General features: G+C 41.8%; 1 long non-coding RNA gene across 1 annotated transcript; it reads left to right on the top strand.

Moving 5' to 3' along the window:
* The first annotated feature begins 438 nt into the window (after positions 1–438).
* LOC118663461 lies at positions 439–16,572 on the top strand. The gene is made up of 4 exons (XR_004970054.1): positions 439–492; positions 7,773–7,994; positions 8,929–9,096; positions 15,199–16,572. It is a non-coding gene; the product is annotated as an uncharacterized LOC118663461 (long non-coding RNA).
* Positions 16,573–20,142: the final 3,570 nt, after the last annotated feature.

The raw sequence follows: 20,142 nt of genomic DNA, 5'->3' as shown, positions 1-20,142 counted from the left end.
GTTCGGTCTTTGAAGGTTAATTTAGGTCATAAGCATAGAGCCCTTATGAGTGGGATTAGCGCCCTTATAAAAAGAGCTTCCTGCCTCTTTTTCCTCCATGTGAGGATACAACAAAAAAATGACCACCTGCCTTAGCCAGTTTGTCTCAGTGGATAGAGCATTGGCCTGCAGATCAAGGGTCTTGGGTTTGATTCCGGTTAAGGGCATGTACCATGTTTAAAGGCTCCTCCCTGGCCTGGGCCCTGGTCAGGGAGGGAGCATGAGGTAACTAATTGATGTGTTTCTCTCACATCAAAGTTTTCTTTTGTCTTCCCCTCTCTCTTCTGCTCTCTCTAAAATCAATGGAAAAATATCCTTGGGTGAAGAGGAAGAAAGAAAGAAAGAAAGAAAGAAAGAAAGAAAGAAAGAAAGAAAGAAAGAAAGAAAGAAAGAGAGAAAGAAAGAAAATGACCATCCTGCCACCCTGATCTTGGACCTCCAGCTTCCAGAACTGTGAGAAATACATGTTGTCTATGGCAATTTGTTATATCAACCCAAACTGACTAACATAAGAATCTTAGGTGGGGGTGAGCTTGATATATTGTATTTGGGTTTGCAGCAGTTACATTTTCATAACTGAAATCAGGGCATGTTTTCCAACTAATGATGTTTTTCTGATGTATGCATTTGTCTTACAGAAATTAAGGGAAAGAATGCTAAAAGGTTGTACTTGTGGCTTTAGGATATATGATTTTGGTCCCTTATGTAGTAATAAAGCTTAGAGTTCTCCCCCACTCACCCCCATATTGTTTGGTGCAGCCCAGACCAGCCATCTTGCTTTCTTCTCCCACACTTCCATTTTGGATTATTTTTTTTAGTGTTTAAGACAGAAAATTTAGTCAGATTTGAAAATAAAACTAGGAGAGTCTAAGATCACAGGGTGGGGTAGGACACAGAACATGGGCTTTGGAATTAGACTGAATTTGGGCGTTGCTCGTCCTCAGTTATGCGACATTGGGCAAATGAATTAAGTTTTCTGAGTCTCAGTTTTTTCTTCCGTTAAATAGGAGAATGCTAGAAACTTCATAGAAATAGTTCCTGATGCAGAAAATGGTGTCCAAATCTGCATACTTCATTATGGACAGCATAAAGAGAAGGTGTTTCTGGTTCATGATTACAATCTGTGTGAACATTAAATAAAATTACTTATTTCTTGAGACCATTTCTGCACTTTGATGTCAGTGAAAGAGGCCCCTGAGAGTTGGCCAGAACAAGCTTAGGGACCAGAAGGTTCATAGATCTGTGATCTTAGACAAATGCATTTTTTCTTTAGAATCCTATATTTTTGCCTGCAAAATGGTGATCAGAGCTTTAAATAATATCAAAATCTAAACTTTTAGTTTATTGATTCCTCAAACGCAGTTTGTTCTTTTCTTCTCTTGAAAGCATGTTGCATGCTCTTTGCCTCTGTGTAGAGGAAAATGTCCCCAGTTAGATTGTGGGGTTACAGCTTTAAACAGATACATTCCTGTCTATTTTTATATTGCTGTGCACACACACCAGGATGATCTGAGTGGCTAAATAAGAGGTTTACTCACATATTCATGATAACATCATACTGGAAACAATGTCTATATCATATATAAACTAGGATTATATGCTGAGAAAGTTAATTCAATGTACATGTCTATAAACACAAGAATAAAATCATTCTATAAAAACTGGAAGTTCTTTTAGAATGGTTAGATGAGTGATTTTTTCATTTTATTTCTTTTTGTAAAAAGTATTTTAAAGTTTATTTATATAACAAATGTTTATTGAATTACTGCTACGTAGCAAGTTGAAAACAGAACCATTCAAAAACAGCTCTCTTTCATGGACCTTATGGTTTACTTTTTAATAAGTTACTTTTTTGGATAATAAATACAACTGAGAAAATAATTTAAAATGATAAAAGTTTTTAGCAGGGATTTTCTCATCATTGAATTTGACCTTCAATGAGGCTGAAACGGCATTTATTTATTTATTTGTTTGTTTGTTTATTTTTTTATTTATTTGACTAAAACAGTATTTTGATTCCTTCTCCAGGAGAAGGTGTTGTTGTTATTAAGGGTGATGATTGCATGCTTTAATGTCTCTGGATCTATTTTATTCATAGTTTATTTTGTTCATTAGATTCCACTAAGACTGATGGATTTCAGAGGGAAAGTGGCAGGGAAGAGATTAGCCAAAGAACTTATGTGCATATATGCATAACCCATGGACAGACAATAGTGCAGTGAAGGCTTGGGGAGAGGGTGGGATCAAGGTGAAGGGGTTTAATTGGGAGAGAAAAAGGGGACATCTGTGCTACTTTCAACAATGAAGATTAAGACAAAAAAGGATAGTGATTTTCTTGCCCTCTGGGTGGAGGGAAGCTAGATATGCTGAAAGCTCATTGGCACAAGAAGCCAAGATAAGAAAAATGATGAAATCATGGTGTACTCAAGTCATCACCAACAAGGCAGCAGAGATTAGAGACATCCAATTATACGGAGCCCCTGACTCATGCTTCCTCCTGGTTCCTTGTCACAGAGCCAGCTGAAAAGTTTGTCTAGGAAGTACATCCAAATAGATAGTGATGTCCAGTTAGAAAAATAAAGCTTCCTGAAAGTGAAAATTTTATCATGTCATCTTCCAACCACTGACATCACTTTAGTGGCTTCTCTGTACTATTGGGTGGAAGACCAAAATCCTTAGGAGGTCCTACAAAGTCCTACATAATGTGGATGCTGCCTGCTTGTCTCATGAGTCTTCTCCTCATTTCCTGGGGGAATCAATGGCACATACCATATCACCTCTTGCTGTAGGCCTTTGCATATACATTTCCTCTACCTGGACTAATCTTTCACCTCCATCCTCACCTTAACTTCATTTCATTAATGTTTCTCATCTTTTAGGTCAAAGTTCAGTGATCACTGCCTTAGACAAGCCTTCCTTGATAGCCTGGGCCAGGTCAATCTATCTTGTCACTTTCTTTAATAACACCACATGCATCTTCTCCATAGCACATTAACCCAATTGTAATGCTATTTATTTGATTAATGTCTGCCTCTCCATGAGGGTAGGAATGGCATCTTTTCCCTTCCATTGATTCCTTTAGAGCCTAGAACTGTGCCTGGCATTGAGTAGACCCTCAATAAGTTGTTGTTGAATAAATGCATGAATAAGAAGGGAATGTCATGCTTTCGTTTAGGATAGCATAACCTAACAGGATAGGCTGCTAGAGTTTCATTGGGAAGAGGACTTTAGGAAGAGTGTCTGGTCCACTAAACACAAGAAGCAGCACCTGAGAACAGATAGTGAGAATAAAGACCACTCCTGCCTGAATGGGTAGAGAACTCCCTCTCCCCATCACAAAAGTTAGCGTGCAGTTCCCTGGGTTCATTCTGGGTAATGAGATGGGATGTATACAGCACAGGCTGCACCTCTGGAATATCTTCCAGGAATGTCCTATGTTTAAGAGGGCTATAAGTAAGTGAATGAGGCCATGTATTTTGAAAACTAGTAAGAGAGGGGTAAGACCAGTGAGGAGAGACCACCTCTACTCCAAGGAGAAAAGCTTTGCTAGTGACATAGGAGTCATGGTTATGTGAGTCCCTTCAAGGCTACCATGGTCTAAGGAAGCTGGGCTGGCATATTAAATGTATAAAGGCTTGGATTTCATGAACTAGTAGGTTGAGGGGAAAGACCTTTGAGGATTACGTACGCATCCCTGTTCATGCATAATAACAGTAGTGATGATAAATATTGCTTATGGACTTCTAATATGCATTGGGCACTTTATTATTATTATTTTTTAAAATATATTTTTATTGATCTCAGAGAAGAAGGGAGAGGGAGAGAAAGATAGGAACATCAATGATGAGAGAGAGTCATTGATTGGCCACCTCCTGCACACCCCCTACTGGGGATCGAGCCTGCAACCCAAGCATGTGCCCTGATCAGTAATCAAACCATGACTTCCTGGTTCATAAGTTGACGCTCAACCACTGAGCTACGCTGGCCAGGCTGCACTGGATACTTTAAAACATAACTTTTAATATTCAAAATAGTTCTAGATGTTCAGTTTATTATCTCTATTTATAAGGAGACAGGCTCAGAGAGGTTAGGAAACTTGCACAGGATTCCACAGCTACTAAATGGTAGAGCAGAGACTGAAAAGTGGTTTGTGGTTGCAGCCATGCTCCTTCTTTACCAACAGAACCAGCTCTGAGGGATGGCCACGAAGGCAGATGAACTTTTCCATCAGGTCCTTTTGTCTAAATAAACCACATGGACATTGCAACCTGCTTCTCACTAGGTAGCAAGGGCCTCAGGTAAATTCCCAAGGCATTGAGCTCTCTTCCTCCTCAATTCCCTTTGAAGTTAGTGGGAAGTCAGCACCTGGAAGCTGCAGAGAATCACAATGGGGCTTTGTGTCCATCTGGATTTCATGGAATCACAGTTTTCATAGCGGAATCCAGAATCTATCTATCTATCTATCTATCTATCTATCTATCTATCTATCTATCTATCTATCATCTATCTTCTCTCTATTTAGTAAAGTCCCATTAGATAATATTCTAATTCAATGATGGAAATCAAACTTTCTATATGTAAAGCAGAAAAATAGCTGTTTTAATTATTTAAGTAATATACAAAGAGGCAAACATCAAAGGAAGCTCAAGTTGCAGCACGAAGAGAAAAAAAAATCTTTAGGATCAGCAACTTTTCTAAGGCAGACAAGATATTCTCAGACACATGCACAAGTAAGCTTAAAGCTTTATTTTAAAAAATATTGCAATTTTATGGATGACAAGATCATTAATAATGTCATTACATTTCTATGGCATACTCTTATCCACCCAGCATACCTGTCATATTTATATACAAGCTACTTATTGCTATGGGGATTCAATGAGGAAAAATCAATTAATTGCAAGCCTGGAAATTAATAGGACTAAGGTGCTGATGAATTTTCCTCCACCCTAAAAGTGGCTAGTTGTGCTACAGTTAGCTCCATTAGAGTTGTTACCCCTCTTGAATACAGCAAGAGGACCAGGTGAACTTTTCTCCATTTAACACTAATTCCCTATATTCTCCATCATTTAGTCAGCACAAAATCTCCTTCTCTCTGGCTTCCTTCTTTTTACTTGTATTTCTGTGGCTCTAGAAGTCCTTTCTTAACTCTGATATATTTTCTACCTAGTGTCTCATCCTTTTTCTCTCCTTCTCGGCTGAAGCTTTTCTAAGCATCAGACACTGTGCTGGGCACTGAAGAATAGGAACACAAACAGAGCTCACCAGGGTCCTACCTGCAGAACCTCTTTGGTTTGATAGCTTCCCCTATCAACCACTCCCTAGAGCCCAAAGAATCTGGGCTGGAGAAGGCAGGCAGAGACAATACATCATCACCATCAAGGTTTGTAAGAATGAAAAAGTTTAAGTCAAGAGGACTCTGTGATGAGGCTAGTGGAACTGCAAAAACAAATCAACAAGACATTGTTCCTTTGGGTGTTCGCCTACCTAGTCTTTTCTTTCCTTCTCTTCCTTTCATAATAATTATTGAGCCTAAAATGTGTGCCAGACACTGTCCTAAGAGGTTAAGGATATATTTGAAAATAAAATAGACTCTATTCCTACTCTTATGGCACCCATGATCTTTAGGGATCATAGATGAACAATCAAGCTATTTTGCTAAGGTGGATTAAGTGCCTGGTGGAGAGAAAAGGGGTTCTGGGTGTGACAAAGGTCAAAAGGCAACCTACATAATCTGTAAGGTTGAAGGAAGGAAGAGTCAGGAAGGCTTTCCGAAGGGCGAGACAAGAGAATCAAGGTGAGTAGTGAAGGGTGAAGAGGAATTAGCCAAGCAAAAGGAGGCAGAGTTGGTTGGAGGAGAGGGGTGGTTCCTAGTCAGATCCTGGTTTCCCTGTGGCTTCTTTGAAAAGTCTAGTGGCACAAGGATAGTCTGAATGAAGCAAAGAGGCCACTCTGGCTCAGGTGGGACCTGATTCCCATGTCTTTTCCAGTTGCTTCAGACAAATCCATCTTTCCTGACTTCGGTGCCATGTGATTGAGTCCTTATAGCCAGTTTCCAGTCAGGTTCCTGCTGAGGGAGGTGACAGCGTTTTTAATGGGAACATCTTTAACAGCAGGAGTCAGAGGCATTTGGTACTTTACTTGTGTAAAATGAGCTCTAAGGTCAGGAGGGGATGAGTGGGGCTCATTAGAACAAATGGTTTCTGGCTGAGTTAAAGACAAGACCTTGGGGTCCTTTCAGGTTCTTACCTAACTAAATTCAGTAATTATGTCTGTCTCACGCTTTAAGATAACAAAACAGTGAGGTAAAAGTGGTCATAGATGGGGGAAGAGGTAGGAGTAGATGAACTGAGCTTGGTGGGTTTCTATTTCAGCTGGAGTCTTGGCTCAGGTTTTTCTGGCTGGATCTCTCAGGGACATGTTTAACATGGGAGAAAAGATATGTCCGTGCTAGACAGCCCTTATGCCTAGAAGGATTCAGTAAATGCTTGCTGTTATCATTGTAATGGAAATTGTGGTTATCTTCCTAACATTCATTTTTATAAAAAACCCAATTTTAATTCAGTTATCAACACCTTTCCTATTCAGATCCATATGCTTTGTGGAAAGTAGATTGAAAACTTGTACATAGTTCAGGACTATTTTAATTAGTAAAGCCATCATGATTGGTTCAGGGCTGGGCTCATCATCCCATTTGGACAAGTGAAGTGAGAAGAGATGTTTTCTAGGAGTTTCTGGAACTGCACTTCCTCATTCTTCTCAGAGAGCTTCTAGTAGCAATTTCCTTCCCCACTTTCTTGATGTGGTTCAAGGCAACAGATCTTTGGTAGCTGTTGAAAATCATCTTTTAACCATGAAGCCAACACCATGGCAGAGGAGATTTGGAAATGTTGACATTGTTGAGCTCCTGAATCAAGCCAGCACTTTTTTTCTTAATCCTCACCCAAGGATATTTTTCCTTTGATTTTTAGGGAGAGTGGAAGAGAGAGGGAAAGACAGAAATATTGATGTGAGAGAAACACATTGATTGGTTGCCTCCTGCATGAGCCCAGCCAGGGCCTAGGCCAGGGAGGAACCTGCAACCAAGGGTATGTGCCCTTGACCAGAATCAAACCTGGGACACTTTGGTCCAAGGCCAACACTCTATCCACTGAGCCAAACTGGCTACAGCTCAAACCAGCACTTTATTTTTATTTACCAATATATCCTCTTTTTAGTAAAATCCACTTGGAGTTAAATTTTTTATTATTATTTATAATTCAAGGCATTAAAAATGGTAAGAGAACTTGATATTGGAAAGAGGGGCATTCATTCATAGTAACAAGCTCTAAAGTACAGAATTGGTTAAGGTGGGATGAAGGGCACAAGAGAGTGCTCCACTTTGTAGATCATCTGCCTGTCACATCTTGGGAAGATCAAGGTTGTAGTCTTGGTGGAAAATATAGGGATGTTGGTGCATGAATATGGAGGCCCCGTAATGTTTAGATTGCAGACATCCTTTCTGAACACAGAGAGAAAAATGCAACTTTGTTATAAGAACATTTATGGGAAGCAATAACCATCCTATTTAAGCCAATTTGAGTTGCGTTTTATGTTCCTTATAACAGACACATGCTAACCATAGCAATCAAATAAGTGCCTTGTGTATCCTGCTATCAGAGCACTTAGAAAAGTAAATGTTTGCTCATATTTCTGATTACCCTGAGTGTCTTCCCACTATTCATCTCTTGTAGGCAGGAACTGTGAAAATGAAGCTCACCATCCCCAGCACCCTGTATAATGCCTGGCATGTAGTAGGTGCACATATCTGCTTACTGAATGAAGGACCTCAACTGGGAGACATTAAAGCTAATGCATGAAATATGGAGATGGTTCACTCATTCCATTAATACTAGCAAGCATCTTTTATGTGGGCTTCATGGAAGATGATGATTCTCCACAGATCTATCCCTTTGGTGAATATTCTCCTTCATTCTTCTCTCCCCTCCCTCCCTCCTTCCTTCCCTTCCTCCCTCCCTCCCTCCCTCCCCCTTCCTCCCTCCCTCCTTCCCCCTCCTTCCTTCCTTCTTTCCCTCCTTCCTTCTTTCCTTCTTCCTTCCTTACAAAATCAGTCACACAGGGTAACAGACTGTCCATCCCACCACTCACTTAATACTGTCTGGCATGAAAATGAGAGACAGGCGTTACTTCAGAAGGCACCCTAGGTTTTCTTATTGGCCTCAGATGTCCGAGTCACCTCCAGTGCCCCTGGGAACAGTCACTGAAGAACACAACCATTTTCTCAGACAGGCAAGCACCCACCCACAGGTGTGTAGATCTGCTAGAACTGTGAAAGCTTTTGCAGAAGACAGCTCTGCATGGGAGCTTTGGAGCATGCTTCTCAGAGCTGCCTTCACGGAAGGCCCTGCTGTGAGGAGTACAGTTAGCTGACAGATTCCAGTTGCTGCAAATCTGAGATCACTGCAGCATTCTCCCCAGGCTCTTCACAGCCAATGACATGCCGAGCACAGAGAGGGTCCTAGAGCCTGATCATTCCTGTCCAGGGCAGGACTCTTCACTGAGGTTGTCCATCAACCTCACCAAGACTTTCTTGGAACTGAGCTTAAGCCTGTGTCTCCCCCCCAAACCCAATCTTCCTTCCTCCCTTGTCTCTCTTCGTGGGTGTCAGACCTGCACTGCAGTCTAAAGGTTCTCTCCAGCCCACTCGCATTCTCTCACTCTTTTATCCTCTACACGTGTATCACACCACCAATCCCTTGCACGTCTCGGCCCACCTTGGTGCCTGCTTCTCCGAGGACCTAAACTGAGGCTCACTGCCTTGGCCCTTGAATGGCTGTGTTAGCAAACTGGAATGTGTGATGCTTGGTGTCCCTTCTTCCATGATCACAGGATTCAAGAGTTGCCTTTCTCAGCATTTATATCAAGAGGAGGGACATTTTCTTGAGCAAATTTGAAGGAAGGAAGAGGACAAAAACCAGCTGTGGGCAGCAGCTGAGAGCACACAAGGCAGCAACAAACAGCATCGGAAGGAAATGGTGCCAGTTCCCTTCTTTTTAAGTAAGTTAAACGTTCAAAGAGTTTTTTGACAAGAGATGATGAAGCCATGAAAGCTTTGAGGTAATATAATCTTTAGATTTCTTATTTTGCCTCCCTTACCCTGCTACCTACTATCAAAGCCAACTATCTATGTGCAGAGTGGAAGGAACATTCAATGTGGAATACTATGAATGTTCCGGATTCTCAGTTGGCTCCTGCTGTGTGGCTTTAGGCAAATGAATTAACTTCTCTAAGTCTGTTTTCTCACCTGTGAAATAGGATGATAACCCTGTCTTCACAGTGATGTTAAGAAGATGAAGTGAGGCCACATTGATATGAAGGGTCTGGCACAATTCGGGCACAAGGTAGGTGCCCAGGGACATTAAGCAGTGCTCTGCAGAGAGCTAAGTTTTGGAGAATGAGGGGCAGCAGGGAGCAATCTGAGTGTTCCTGCTTGGCTACTCAGCAAGAGAGATGGGTCAGGGATGAAAAACTCTATGTCCCTGTGAGATCTTTGGCAATTGGCCTCCTCCCTTTGGTCTGTAGCTTCTTTTGCCAAAAATTAAAATAACTGCATTTACTTTAAATTGTATGCTTTCTCTTTATTTTTGAAGAACCATTATAAATATTTAATCACATATTTGGATTGATTGAGGTTTTGGAGCTGAAAATAGTGTGTCTAGTTCAGCCTGCTCCATGGGGCTTCTGCAGAGGAGGAAACTGAGGCACAGAGTGAGGAACGGCTTGCCCCCCGCTTTGGAGACAGGGTGGTCTTTCTGTGTCCTTGTCACAGGGCAGGTGGTGCGGCCTGAAGTGCACTGGCAACATTCAGAATTTAGCTCTTTATTCTGGAATGAATTGATTCTGACTGGTTTGAGTAGGAACCCTGCTTTCTGAGGGAGCCTGGTGGCCTTCTGATGGTCTTCTTAAAAGCATGAATGTTCTATCCTATTCCTTGTTCCTATATACCTTGTGTAAGAGCCTCTTACATTTTGAAATGCTCCTCAGCCAGGGCAAGGACTGTGCTCTGCTTGGAGCGCTACCCCAGTGCCTGGTATAGATTAGGGTGCAACATGCCTGTTTACTGAATTCATAAATTTGATGATGCTGGATAATCTGAGGAAGGTTTGGGCAGCAGGGGTGAGAATGGAGGCAGAGTACAAGCAGCTCACTTCACTTCTTCCTGCTTGTACACACACACTTAAGACAGGCCACCCGCCAGGAGGAGTGAGAGGCAGGGGAGCATCCTGGTGAAGAACACGGAGCTCATTTACCTGGATTTCAATCCTAATTCTGCTGCCTGCTAGCTGTGTGATCTCAGGTAAATTATTTATTCTCTCTGTGTCCTGCCCAGGGAGAGGGCCCAGATCCAATATTCAGTGTCAGCCTGCCTATGTATATAGTAAATGCGGGTGTACAAGTAGACTGGCGTGCGTGTATGGCTGTGCATTTACACGCTGGCAACTCCTGTAGTTCTCACACATTGCCCCTTCAAAGTTGTTCTGTGAACTTGGTGACGTCAATCATTCATTCAATGAATAAACATGTATCGAGCACCTACAAGGTGGCAGACCCCGTGAGGAGAGAGGCATGAATAAACATGTCCCCTCACTATTTATGGCATGCAGTCTACCACAGTGAGTAGCTGTGATGCTTGTGCTCAGGGCACAAGTGCTTTGGGAGGCAAGCGGAAGGTGTTGCGATTCTCACTGCAGCGCGGAGGGAGGGTGACAAGAGGGTAGGGTGAAACTTGAGTTGTGTCATGAAGACAGAGCTGTGTGTCAGGCGAGAACTGAGGGGGTGACATTGTGGTCAGGTATGGGGGGTGGCAGAATCAAGGCAGGTAATTCAAAATGAAGGTAATGGAGGTGACGAGGGACTTCCTTTCATTTATGTGAATTATCTCTTTCAAATGGCGTGCTAAGTTGTTTGGATACAGCTACTTATTAAGTTGTTTGGACCCAATGACTTCATAAAGAGAACAGGTTTTGCTTTTTGCCTAGGGTTGCCATGAAAATATAATTGAGAAGCCATCTATGCTATACACTGAAAAAAATTGGAAAATTCTAACCTAGACACAAGCAGGAAGACATTTTTTCTCTTTGTTTTCTGTTCTGTTGCTCTGATATATTCACACATGTAGTTTCAAGATTGTGACAATTATCTTTGATAAAGTGAAGGGTGAACACAGATGATCATAGCTGTGTGAACACGTGTATGCTTGCAAACCACACACCCATGCACATGTACACACACCCACACACACCCATGCACACATACTCCGGGGCAGGCAGAGTGATTCAGCTGAGATGGTAACTTAGGAGGGTAATTAACTTTGAGAAATGAAAATAATTAAACATCAATTAAGATATCATTGCTAGAGAAATGGAGGGAATAAGGATCAGGAATTCCCAGGGAGGAATAATTTCCTCAGCAACGTGGCTTCCCTGTGAGGAAAACAAGACCTACGCTTTCCTGACCGTGGCCAAGTTGAATCCCACGGACCCTGACATTTTCCCAGGGTTGCTCACCTCTGCCATCTTATCAGCTGTCCCAGCAGATCCACGGTGCCTCTCCAGCATGAGACTATCCCAGCTTTGTGCCAGGTCCCTTTTGTTTTGACTACTGCCAATACGCTCAAACTTGTGTACAAGTTTTGTGTGGATGTGTTTTCCTTTCTCTTTAGTATATGCCCAGGAGTGAAGTTACTGGGTCATATGGTAACTCAATTGGAGCAACTGCCAAACTGCCCAAAGTGACTACAGTATTTTAAATTCTCACCAGCAACACATGAGGATTCCAGTTTCTCTGCATTCTTGTCAACACTTGTTATTATCTGTACTAGAGGCCTGGTGCATGAAATTCATGCACTGGGGGGGAGTCCCCTCAGCCTGCCATTGGGGAATGTCCAACTGATGGCTTAGGCCTGCTCCCCGCAGCCTAAGCTGGCAGTTGGACATCCTTAACTCTGCAGAGGAGGCGGAAGAGGCTCCCGCCACCGCCGCTGCACTTGCTACCTGTGAGCCTGGCTTCTGGCTGAGTGGCGCTCCCCCCCGTGGGAGCGCTCTGACCACCAGGGGGCACTTCTGCATTGAGTTTCCAGAGTAGTTATGTTCATTGGATCCTCCCAGCAGCCTGGCTGTGAATTAGGCAGGGCAGTTAAGGACATGCTGCTGGTGATGACACTGAGGCCCAGGCGGTCAGTGCGCGTCATAGCGACCTGTTTTTCTGCTGTTCAGTTGATTTGCATGTTAGCCTTTTATTATATAGGATTTTTGATCATAGCTACTCTAGGAAGTGGGAAGTAAAAGCTCACTGTGATTTTGATTTGCATACCCTAATGGTGACGTCATTTCATGTATCTTCTTTGGAGAAATGCCTATGTAGAGACTTTACCCATTTTTAAATTGGGTTACTTATCATGTATTATTGAGTTTTCAGAGTTCCACCTTGCTCTTGCTCTTCCCTTCCTGAATGATTGCCATGTGGACTTTAGGCTCCAGCCTTAAATGCCAAGACAGCAGCTTTCCAGCCAACTGAGCCATACTGGCCAGGGCTAAACAGCATCTCTTGATGAGAAAAAAAAATCACAGTCAAGCTTCCACAATTGTGTGAGAATTTCCCTGTATCAAGTCCATACCTATCCTACAGGATCTCTGTCTCTCCTTGAACCCTGGCTCATAGAGTCTCAGCCCATGTTGTAATCTTATCTCCCTCTAATGTCCAGTCACAGCTGTGCTCAGCCAAACTGTATCTCCATGAACATGCTGTTTCATTGCTTTATACCTCATTCTTGTTTCTTCTCCAGCATGAATTTTGCCTGTTTTTCTATTTAATGAACATGCAATGCCATAAACTAGTACAGATGATGCATTAATTACTGAAATGTACACTTGAAACTTATATAATTTTATTAACCAATGTCACCCCAATAAATGTAATAAAATTAAAAATAATTACCTTTGAAACCATCTCATATTCTCTGTTATCCATAGAAAGTTCACTAATCCTACCACCTTCCTCCTTTGCACCTTATAATTTTGCTTAGCTCCTTGAAAATCAGTTTCTTTGTCTGCAAACTCGCAATGTGGTTGAAAAGGATCACAGAGTACTCCTAGGAACTACCCTCAGATTCCCTGGCACATGGTAGGTGAAAGTGATGGCTAATTCTATTCATTTTCCATCCCTAGAACATGTCAAGAGCCCTGTCAATAGTGTAAAAATTTTCCAATTCTGTAGATCTGGAAATGAGGCCAGGAGGCTCAGATGATTCATATTTCCATGCATTTCCCTCTTTTCTGAGGCTTAGGGGATACTCCAGGGACACCTTGTTCTTTGCGTTCTGAGTTCCAGTGCTGGGCTCATCCTTTTTGGGTGAGTGTGTATTTGTGAGATGGTAGCACCAATGCCTTCCAGCCAGAAAACATTTCCTTTTATCTCATCAAATAATTTGAGTGAGCTGGGGACTCAATAAATGGCAGTGGCTCTAGTTCATAGCATTGGGTCTCATTTATAGAAATGTCCCATATTGGCATCATGTTTCAGAGTTTCCAGAGTAGTTATGTTCATTGGCTCCTCCCAGCAGCCCTGACTGTGAATTAAGCAGGGCGGTTAAGGACATGCTGCTGGTGATGACACTGAGGCACAGGTGGCTTACGTGATACATCTAAAGGTCACAGTGAGTCATGAGAACTCACAGATCCTGACTCTCAGGCGAGTGCCCCTCCTCTGCCCTCGCCAACAAGCAAAGTGAAACGGAAACTCGAGCAGGTTCCAGTGCAAAACCCAGGTTTGCATCAGCATCTATTCGTTAACCCTGGATCTGGCCCTGCTTGCTCTCCTAGGTGGTGGCTACTGCTTTGCTTATGCTCCCTTACCCATCTTCCTACCTGGACTCACCCCATTGCTCTCCACTCTCACTCTCACAAGCCAGGATCCTGGCCACATAGGTCAGATATGAGAAACAGACCATGTTCACTAGTTGTTTTATTTATCTAGTCCTACATAACAAACCACCTGAAAACATAGGGACTTAAAACAACAACATTGTATTTTTTCTTATAATCCTGTGGGTTGGCTGGGGGGGGGGGTCCTTTGCTAGCTTTCATTGGGCTCACACAGGTGGCTGCGTTCAGGTGGGGGGTCAGTGGTGCTGGAAGATGTAAGATGGCCTCATTCAAGTCTGGCAGTTGGTGTTGACCATCGTCTGGAAGACATGGTTTATCTCTGTGTAGACTGGTGGTCTACATAGTGGCTTCAGGACAGTGGTCCAAGAGTACAGAGCCAGAAAATGCCAGGTCTGTGGAGGCCTGGGCTGGGATCATGCACAGCATCACTTCCATAGACATTCTATGGGCCAAAGCTATCACAGAGCCACTTTGATTCAAGGGTAGAGGAAATAAAACACCAGCTCTCTTTTTCTAATTATTGATTTGAGGGAGAGAGAGAGAGAAAGAGAGAGAGAGAGAGAGAGAGAGAGAGAGAGAGAGAGAGAGAGAGAGGAACCTCAATGTGAGAAACACCAAATGACTACCTCCCTCATGTACTCCAACTGGGGATGAATCTGAAACCTGGGTATGTGCCCTGACCTAGAATTAAACCTGCAACCTTTTGGTGCGTGGGATGATACTCCAACCAACTGAGCCACACTGGCCAGGGTTAAATCCCATTTCTTGATGAGAAAAAAAAATCACAGTCATACTTCAAAGGGTGAACTATTGGGCTATCTTTCAAAACAATGGTGCATGGAGTCATTGTGTGTTAGATGAGGCAGAGAAAGTGAGGTTGGCTTTCTTGCTCTTCTGTGCAGCAGGCGTTCCTATTAGGGCCTGTCTGTTGACGTCACCTGTCTTCTCACCCTCATAGCCTTTTCTCTCTCTGCCTCTTACATGGCAGCCAGAAAGGATGACTGCCTCCCTCCACCCTGGACTAACTCAGGACTGGGCACTGGGCACTGGACACTGAGACCCAGTCACCTTATCGTGCATCCAAGGGACATGGTTAGGTGAGAAACCAATCTGAACGAACCACCTCTGGAAAAGTATTCCCTACCTGATCTAGCACAGGTTAATGTGGTTCCGCTTTGTGGTTTGTTAATTGTATTTTGCTTGCTCCCCTTTTTAGGAAATCTCAAGATTCATGGGAGAAGCATGCCTAACCCTGTATGGACCATCCCGAGGTCGCTCAGTAAATGTTAAACACACGGTGGGCCGCTCAAAACTATAGAGAGCGACTGTGTTCTCCCCGCATAGGAAGGCCCTGTACTTCAGCAGTATTCTGTTAAGTGTTTGTTGACAAACGCATGCACACATGGATGAGCCCTGCTTCTGATTAGTGCAATGCATCACGGTTAGCTTGTTTTGGGGGAATGCGAACTTTTAAGGGAGTAGACCCAGTAACCTGACTAGGAGATGATCAACTCTGTCCCCATTCTATTTGGGGCTCTCCCTCCACCATGAGTCTTCCTGCCCGCCTGCGTGCCTGCGTGCCTGCCTGATGGACCTAGCCCATCTCCCAGTCTCACTCTGGGGCCTGGGAGACTGCTTCTCACTACAGTGTGCTCTCTTTGGGAAATTTCAATTGCTTTGAATTAGTTATAGGCTCAGAAGTGAGCGACTTCCACTATTGGAATGCAGGCTTTAAAATCACTCCATTTCATGTTGCCAGCTTGGCAGCACCAACCTGTCCTCAGAGAATGCAGCCTGGTCATGCAGGAGAGAGGCTTTTGAAAAAAAATAAGGCAGAAATGGACCAATACGGTTAAGGAGGGAAGGAAATGGCCTTGGAAATACCTTCACTTTTACATAAACCATGCCTCATCTGTTTTACCATTGATAACATGGCAAAACTTCAGATCTCCTTCTTCAGAATAAGTCAAAGAGTAGTTAGCGATGCCCTATGTAAATCAACTCACTGAGTCTGCTACGCCCCTGCAGTCTCCAGATTTGTGTGGTTATGTTGAAATATTTTTAGTAAAGCTTATGTTCTCATGCACGCAGCAAACACACCAGAAAGCAAAAGGATGTATCTGGTATAAATGGCATTATTTTCCAGCTCTTTTGAGGTATAATTGACAAATAAGAATTATACAGCATACAACATGGTGATTTGATATACGTATACATTGTGAAATGATTACCACAATTAAGCTAATTAACACATGCATCACCTCACATAATTACCCCGCCGCCCCCCCTTTTTTTGTTTTGGTGGTGAGAACACTTAAGATCCACTCTCTTTGCAAATTCCAAGTATACAATACTGTATTATTAGCTGTAGTCACTGTGCTGTACATTAAATCCCCAGAACTTATCACTGGAAGTTTGTACCCTTTGGTCAACATTTCCCTGTCTCTCTTTCCCCTGACAATGATCATTCTATGAGTTTCTATGAGTTCAGCTTCATTTAGATTCTACATGTAAATGAGATTATACATATTTGTCTTTCTGTTTCTGGCTTATTTCACTTAGCATAACACCCTTCAGGTTCATCCATGTTGTTGCAAAAGGCAGGATTTCCTTCTTTTATATAGCTGAGTAATATTCCATTATCAATATCTCTATCTCTATCTCTATCTCTATCTCTATCTCTATCTCTATCTCTATCTATCTATCTATCTATCTATCTATCTATCTATCTATCTATCTGCAGGTGAATGAATAATGAAAATGTGATAGGTATCACAATGCTTAGGTTGTTTCCATATATTGTTCACCTTTGGGAAACCTGGAAATGGTGCATGGTATCTCTCTGGATTGTTTCTTAAAACTGCATGTGAACCACAATTATCAAAAATAAAAAGTTTAATTAAGAAACAACAACAAAAAATAAACCAGAGAAAAATTCAAATACCAAAAACCCCAGTAGGAACTCTGAGTGGTGAGCAGAAAACCACAAGTCACAAATAAATGCAGAAAGAAATGACAAAGAGCTGGTTGGCATAGGAAGCTAATTTGCAAAAATATAATGAAAATCATCATTGGAGGGAGTAGAGGGTAGAATTGCTCTGTAGAAACTCAAGCCAGTAACTTGGAGGCAAAGCTAAGAAACTCAAAATACAGAAGAGAAGAATGAACATGCAGTGATTTAATTAGTATAGGCCAATTGTGAAGCTTCTGTTTATATGTTACCTTACATAGAAAACGTGTGAATATTGGTTTAGATGTATTATGTGATATACACTGAGTGGCCAGATTATTATGACCGGCCAGATTATTATGACCACCCCATCAGTACTTCATTGACACTTCCAAAAATACTGAATATTGAAAACTTCCTAAGCAAATACTCTCAAGGCTTTATTATTATTATTATTTGCATAACTAATTCACTTCATTGTACTGATGGGGTGGTCATAATAATCTGGCCACTCAGTGTATATGATGTATATGTACATTCTTTTCTTGCCTTTCAAAGTAGACATAAGAATATCACTTTCTGAGGTAATAAAGTTATCAATAGTGACTTTCTTTGAATGATACTGTTATTAGTGATTTTAATTTTCTGTTTTATGCTTTGGAAACACAAATTTCTACTGTGGATACAACTGTTAGATGAACATGTTTAAAATCAGTAAAATTTTTATGCATATTTCACATTGCAATTGTGTAAAAATGTATACAACAAGACACTGGAAGGAAATATTTTATACTAAATGTTAACAGTGGCTCTTCCTGGGTGATTGGGATATAGTTCTTTTTAATTTCTCCAAGTGACACTGTGTAGTCATCCCACTGTAGATTTTATACAGTGATTGGATGTTCATTTTATAATCATATAAATAAATTTAAAATTAGTATATGAAATTTATAGGTACCATATGATAACAAACATGTAAAAATTTCTACCGCAAGTTAATGGGAAAGAAAACAATAAAATTCAAAGTATTATAGATTTTTTTTATTACTTCAACTTTCATATATTTTTGGAAAACTGGAAATGGTACACAGTATCTCTCTGGATTGTTTTTTAAAACTGCATGTGAACTATAATTATCAAATATAAAAAGCTTATAACCTTTGGGAAAACTGGAATGGTACATGGTATCTCTCTGGAGTGAACTGCATGTGAACTGCAATGTTGATTTGGTAATAGAAATATCCCCAACGAAAATGGAAGTGATTAACTGAGTTGGGTATGTGGAAGATTTTCTAAACATAAAACAATAGAAAATCATGAGAGAAGAAGGAGGAAGTCAGTCATCTCAGAACCACTGTGCACCACGCTGACATGGCCACCCTCCGCCAGACACTCAAGGACAGAGACCAATGGGAGCAGCAGAAAGTACAGGAGCCCTAGCGATGGGGTTGCTCTTCTTGCTTCTAAATAAATGGTCAGTGTTTTCAGAGGATACTGTTCTGGAATGGCTGGGGTGAGGAAAAATAATCTGAGTAGAATTATCACCAGCTATCCCCAGTTTGGCCAAGTGAAATTGGGCTTCTCATTAGAGATGGCCAATGCACAGGGAGCCTCAAAGGCTATTTGCTCACCCTGAGAGATGTTCTCAGACATCCTCAGAGAACTGCTAGCATGAAGCCCTCTGACAGTTATGTGAATCAGACGTTTCTTTTTACCCCAACAATTTATTATGAAAAATTTCAAACATAGAACAACATTGGAAGAATTTCACAGTGAACACCTGTAGTCTTAGCATCTGGACCCTCCCATTAACATGTTACTCCACCTACTTTATTTTACACCTATGTATTGCTCTATCCAGCCATTCATCCACTTTCTTTTGTGGATGCATTTCAGAGCACATCACAGATATCACCACACTTCCCCTAAATGCTTGTGCATATAGCCAGAGTTCAATATTTATCTACAGATTTTTTTTCTTATGGGGTAAAATTTGCTTAACAATGAAACAAATCTCAAGAGTACATTGTTGGGCTTGGACAAATGCATATATCTAGGCATCTATCAAGATACACAACCACATCGTCTCCCAGAAAGTTCTCTCATGTCTCTTCTGGGTCACTCCACACCTCTGCCACCTCCCAGACAAACTGCATTCTTATGTTATTCTTCTCTAAGTTAGTTTTGTCTGTTTAGATATTTACGAAATGGAATTATGCATTATGTGCTCTTTTGTATGTCTTCTGTTACTCAGTATAAGATTTTTGTAGTTTATTTCTATTGTGTGCATTAGCAGTTTATTCCTTTTTATTGCCAAGTAGAATCCTGTTGGGTTAATATACTACAATTTGCTCATCCAGTTTCCTTCTCTGAACATACTGGCTTTCCCCAACCCCCAGTTTTTGGCTAATATGAATAAAGTGATTATGAATATCTATCTATCTATCTATCTATCTATCTATCTATCTATCTATCTATCTATCATCTATCTATCTAAAAGCCTAAGTAACCAAACAACCAGTTGACCAGTTGCTATGATGCACATTGACCACCAGGGGGCAGATGCTCAATGCAGGAGCTGCCCTTTGGTGGCCAGTGAGCTCCCACAGCCAACCTCTCATGGCTGGCCAACCTCCCGCGGTCCCTCCCCCTGGCCGGCCCCGATCGGCCAGATTGGAACTGGGGCGAGACAGTCCCAATTTGCCCTGATTGCTGGCCAGGCCAAGGGACCCCACCCGTGAACGAATTTGTTGGCCTCTAGTTATTATATAGAGTATGAGCTAATTTTTGCCTCTCCATAAACACAATGTAATATTTTCAACTATATCATCCATCCATCCATCCCTCCTCCATCCATCCATCCACCCATCCATCCATCCATCTATCCATCCATCCATCCATCCATCCATCCATCCATCCATCCATCCATCATCCCAAACACCCATTCAAGCACATATTGTTTATTTACTGCATGTCAGGCAATGTTCTAACATTGGGAATACAGTACAAAATTAAAAGATATATTCCCTGTCCTTTAAAGAATACAGTGAGAGAACAACACAGATAGGTAATTATAAAAACATAAAATTCAGACTAAAATGGGAGCTTCCAGAGAAAGGAGGAGGGAAGCAGAGTAGTGTCCACAACAACATTTGATGGCAGCTTTAGTAATGGGTGTCATGATGCTCTTGCCTGTGGCTTCCTTCAATA

This window comes from Myotis myotis, unplaced genomic scaffold, assembly GCF_014108235.1.
Source record: "Myotis myotis isolate mMyoMyo1 unplaced genomic scaffold, mMyoMyo1.p scaffold_m19_p_9, whole genome shotgun sequence".
In the NCBI taxonomy this organism is placed as follows: Eukaryota; Metazoa; Chordata; class Mammalia; order Chiroptera; family Vespertilionidae; genus Myotis; species Myotis myotis.
Note: the sequence above shows the minus strand (reverse complement) of the source record. Positions and strands in the feature narration are given on the sequence as shown.